This window comes from Oncorhynchus kisutch, unplaced genomic scaffold (genome assembly GCF_002021735.2).
Source record: "Oncorhynchus kisutch isolate 150728-3 unplaced genomic scaffold, Okis_V2 scaffold3988, whole genome shotgun sequence".
Lineage (NCBI taxonomy): Eukaryota > Metazoa > Chordata > Actinopteri > Salmoniformes > Salmonidae > Oncorhynchus > Oncorhynchus kisutch.
This window is the reverse complement of record NW_022265933.1, coordinates 108157-114156: the sequence shown is the minus strand read 5'-3', so window position 1 is coordinate 114156 and position 6000 is coordinate 108157. Positions and strand designations below refer to the sequence as shown.

At 45.4% G+C, this 6000-nt stretch overlaps 1 pseudogene; it reads right to left on the bottom strand.

Moving 5' to 3' along the window:
- Positions 1-436: 436 nt before the first annotated feature.
- The window catches only part of LOC116372981 (CCR4-NOT transcription complex subunit 4-like), a 44476-nt pseudogene continuing 38912 nt past the window's right edge, over positions 437-6000 (bottom strand).

Below are 6000 nucleotides of genomic sequence, written 5' to 3'. Positions count from 1 at the left end.
GGTGGTCAGGGTTTCTACCACTAGGGTGGTCAGGGTTTCTACCACTAGGGTAGTCAGGGTTTCTACCACTAGGGTAGTCAGGGTTTCTACCACTAGGGTATATTTTTGGCCCATGAATTTTTCAAAAAGTACAAATAAAAAATGTCAAAAAGTTTAAGAAAATGTATATTTTCATTCGTTTATCATACTAATGATTGCTCCTGAGTGGTCTAAGGCACTGCATCTCAGTTCATCACTACAGTACCTGGTTCGAATCCAGGCTGAATCACATCCGGCTGTGATTAGGAGTCCCACAGGGCGGTTCACAATTGGCCCAGCGTCGTCCGGGTTTGGTCTGGGGTAGACCGGGTTTGGTCTGGGGTCCACCGTCATTGTAAATAAGTATTTGTTCTTATCTGGCATTGCCTTGTTAAATAACACTACTAAATGCCATGAATTGTAACCACTGATAAATGGACCTACGTCCATCATGGTAAAAACCAATTTAATAACGAATGTAACAAACTGGACTATATTTAGTAACTTAATTTGAAGAGATTGTGATTGGGTCTGAACACAGTAGCAAACGTTGAGACACACCTCCTCATTCAAGGGTTGACAGAATGACAGAGTGAGCAAAGCTGTCAAGACCACAAACGTTGAGACACACCTCCTCATTCATGGATTGATAGAATGACAAGAGTGAGCAAAGCTGTCATCAAGACCACAAAAAAGTGGCTACTTTGAAAAAAATCTCAAATATAAAATAGATTTTGATTTGTTGAACACTGTTTTGGCTACGATATAATTCCACATATGTTATTTCATAGTTTTGATGTCTTCACTACTATTTTACAATGTAGAAAATAGTAAAAATAAAGAAAAACCCTTGAATGAGTAGATGTGTCTAAACGTTTGCCTGGTACTGTGCTTGGCAGGGTAGATTCTGTGTTTCAAACTGCCATTTCCCGACAGACTTACCACACAACAACTCTGTTTCCTCATCTTCAGAAGCATCAGCGGTCACCAAACTGTGTGTGGTTATCCTTAGACCTATTTTCCTACTTATACATAGGGATTAGTTGACGTGTCGTAATTTTTTAAAATTCTAGATTACATTTTCTCCTGAAAAAAATTGCATTTGAGTATTTTTGACAGATAGAAATGTGTAAAAAAAGGTTTCATTCACAATCTGTTATGTATAAATCCAGTCGTGGAGTGTCCTAACAAAATTAAATAGCCTAAATATTTGTGACTTTAAACCCAGTGTCCAGAATAATGTATTCGCGTGATATGCAAATAAGTGCATTTGAAAAAAAATGAAATATCACCTCATTTGCATATCTCAAAATAATATTTCCAGGGGGGAAATTATAGAAAAATAATTATATTTGTGTCCACGTTCAACCGGTAAAAGTTGACTGTGATGTGACTGTGATGTGATTAAGGGTGTGGTGCCTGGACGTCCATAGAGCAAAAGGAAGAACAGCCCACCGGATCAAAGAGGAAGTGTGACGTACCCCGATTTGATCTGCGAATCAGAAGCTTACGTCTCGGGGTCTGGCAGGAAGCTGCGTATCAACAAAACGGAGGTGAGGGACGCACTCAAAACCTATGTAGGACACCGCTTTAGACCAGAGCCCCATGGGTCCTAGGAAGTAGTGAACTATATAGGTAACGGGGTTCCGTTTGAGATCTGATTCGTAGCTTTGACGTTCAGTTATATTTGTGATAAAACACACTATTTTAATATCTGGATCATATCTCTGTTTTGACATCTTCAAATGTTCCTCTTTAAGCTTGCCGTCAAATCCCGATGGTGCCGTCACTAATGCTGCCATAGAAACCTGGGAACATCTGGTAACTGTTATCGGTCACGATGTGGTTGGACAGACAGGGGCCAGGTAGACAGACAGGGGCCAGGTAGACAGACAGGGGCCAGGTAGATAGACAGGCGACTGGTAGACAGACAGGGGCCAGGTAGACAGACAAGGGCCATGTAGACAGACAGGGGCCAGGTAGACAGACAGGGGCCAGGTAGACAGACAGGGGCCAGGTAGACAGACAGACACAGACAGAGAGACAGACAGAGAGAGACCGACAGAGAGACAGACAGATCGACAGGGCCAGGTAGACAGACAGACAGACAGACAGGACCAGGTAGACAGACAGACAGACAGACAGACAGACAGGACCAGGTAGACAGACAGGACCAGGTAGACAGACAGGACCAGGTAGACAGACAGAGAGTATAGCAGGATAGTAGTTTGCCTCTATAGACCAACTGAAACAACCCAACCAAGATGGAACACAGGATCAGAAAACCAGCTCACCAGGAAGAACAACATCTCTTAATATTTTTGATTGTGTTAATTACATCCGATTTAGTTTAATTTATGTTTCTGTGGGGTGATTTAAAGACGGGAATCAGAAGTCCACTTCACAGCATCGCCCCCTAGTGGCGGTCCATGCCGGCGCTCTGGAGCAGCTCTGTGGGTGTCTGAGTCGGGGGTCTGAAAGCAGTCTGGAAGCCTGGAGGTGGGGAGTGGAAGTGGCCGACTGGGTGGGGGTTGTGAGAGGCTGTGGATGGGGGTGGGAAGGGGGCCCAGCTGGGTCTGTGGTGAGGACGGACCTGGCCGCTGTGTGAGTTGGGCTGCTGGGGGTTCGGGTTCGCAGTGGAGCTGGGGATAGATGGAGCATCCATCTCTGTAAGGGCCTGAAGGGACTTGAGCCAGTGGGGAGGGTTGTCATCCTGGAGGGAGTCAAAACTGTTGCCTGCTGACGATGGGAAACCTGGAGGCAGAGAGAGAGAGAGAGGCAGAGAGAGAGGCAGTGAGAGAGAGAGAGAGGCAGAGAGAGAGGGAGAGAGGCAGAGAGAGAGGGAGACAGAGAGAGACAGAGAGAGACAGAGAGAGAGACAGAGAGAGACAGAGAGAGACAGAGAGAGAGAGAGAGAGAGAAGAGTTAATGAGAACCACAGTACAGAACAAGCCTGAAGTCCAACTGACAAAACTCAGGGTGGAGAAAGAACTCCGAGACTGATGTCAGCACTGACAGACCCAGGATCCTCATCACTAACCAGGCTGCCTCCCTCCGACAGGACAGCTACAGAAAGGAGAGCTGGGCCTGGCTGGCTGACGGGAGAGCTTGCTATTAAATTATTAAAACCACACAGAGACAGACAGCCACAATGATTGGCCACCATTACATGATTAGCCGTTAGAGGAGAAATCCTCTGTGTAGAGGACCTGTCTGTCTGGAGTCAAGACCTACTAATACGACAAAAAGCCTTGAGGCCTAACAGCTAGCATTAGCAGATCTTCCCAGACAGGAAGTGGCTGAGTTTTATAGTTTCCCTATTCCCTATATATAACACTACTATAGACCAGGGCCCTATATAGAACACTACTATAGACCAGGGCCCTATACAGAACATTACTATAGACCAGGGCCCTATATAGAACACTACTATAGACCAGGGCCCTATATAGAACACTACTATAGACCAGGGCCCTATATAGAACACTACTATAGACCAGGGCTCTATATTAGACCAGGGCCCTATATAGAACACTACTATAGACCAGGGCTCAGAGGGAATAGGGTGCCATTTGGACCACGATAACCATTTCTTATCAGATTGATGCGGTCTTCTGCCCGCTGGTGATTGAACATCATCTTAAAAGGAAGAAATTGATTGGATGGGACCCTAGACGGAGTGCATTGATTGGTCGATGTACAATTGGCAATAACCCTGTTTTACTGCCATTGATTTCAGCATAGTTTCCAGGCTGTTATGGACGACAGGGGTGAAGAGAACAGCCCTATTGGACAATCTACTTCCCATAGTATTTTACTGAGACCGTTGGGTTGACACTAGAGCAGACAGACATTATGGTAGTATAGGGAGAGCTTCAGTCAGCCACTATCCTCACACTCAGAAGATACAGTTCTCTGATAATGTCTGTGAATTTATGCACTTCGGTAATAGACATTCTAAACAGAACAGTATCTGACAGTGGATGGAAGGAGAGAGACAGAGGGATGTATTGCATAAGGAACAACACACCTGGTCTCCCCATGCAGCCCAGCTGGATGTATAGCATAAGGAACAGACAGGGAGTCCAGCTGGATGTATAGCATAAGGAACAGACAGGGAGTCCAGCTGGATGTGTAGCATAAGGAGCAGACAGGAAGTCCAGCTGGATGTATAGCATAAGGAGCAGACAGGAAGTCCAGCTGGATGTGTAGCATACCGTAATGCCATAAGGAAATTCCCTTTGTGTTCTATCGTTTGTACCGTCTCTGAACTCTAAATAGAAATTAACAACAGATGTAAAATGGTATAATTCCCTTCTTTTCCATTCACAGTGTCTCACAGTCTCTCACAGTGTCTCGCAGTCTCTCACAGTCTCACACAGTCTCACACAGTCTCACACAGTCTCAGTCTCACAGTCTCTCACAGTCTCACACAGTCACAGTCTCTCACAGTCTCACACAGTCACAGTCTCTCAGTGTCTCACAGCCTCTCACAGCCTCTCACAGCCTCTCCATAATACATATTATGGATACATACATAATGACACAGCAATATACTGGGATTACGTGTCCGAATACATTTAATCCCAGATTACATGTAGACTAGTGGTTGTTTCTGACAAAACCCAAATCCTGGGCCTACATCTGCCAAGCAAGCCCTGGCTTGACTATCTCTGCCCTGCCCAAAACACAACATACAGGGCATTCGACAAGTATTCCAGACCCCTTGACTTGTTCACACATATTGTTACGTTACATCCTTATTCTAAAATGGATTCAATACATTTTTTCCTCATCAATCTACACACGATACCCCATACTGACATCACAATACCCCATACTGACATCACAATACCCCATACTGACATCACAATACCCCATACTGACATCACACGATACCCCATACTGACATCACACGATACCCCATACTGACATCACACGATACCCCATACTGACATCACAACACCCCATACTGACATCACAATACCCCATACTGACATCACAACACCCCATACTGACATCACAACACCCCATACTGACATCACAATACCCCATACTGACATCACACGATACCCCATACTGACATCACACGATACCCCATACTGACATCACACGATACCCCATACTGACATCACACGATACCCCATACTGACATCACACGATACCCCATACTGACATCACACGATACCCCATACTGACATCACAATACCCCATACTGACATCACAATACCCCATACTGACATCACACGATACCCCATACTGACATCACAACACCCCATACTGACATCACAACACCCCATACTGACATCACAACACCCCATACTGACATCACACGATACCCCATACTGACATCACACGATACCCCATACTGACATCACAGCACCCCATACTGACATCACGATACCCCATACTGACATCACAACACCCCATACTGACATCACAACACCCCATACTGACATCACAACACCCCATACTGACATCACAATACCCCATACTGACATCACACGATACCCCATACTGACATCACACGATACCCCATACTGACATCACAATACCCCATACTGACATCACAATACCCCATACTGACATCACAACACCCCATACTGACATCACAACACCCCATACTGACATCACAACACCCCATACTGACATCACAACACCCCATACTGACATCACAACACCCCATACTGACATCACAACACCCCATACTGACATCACAGCACCCCATACTGACATCACAGCACCCCATACTGACATCACAACACCCCATACTGACATCACAACACCCCATACTGACATCACAATACCCCATACTGACATCACAACACCCCATACTGACATCACAATACCCCATACTGACATCACAATACCCCATACTGACATCACAACACCCCATACTGACATCACAACACCCCATACTGACATCACAACACCCCATACTGACATCACAACACCCCATACTGACATCACAACACCCCATAC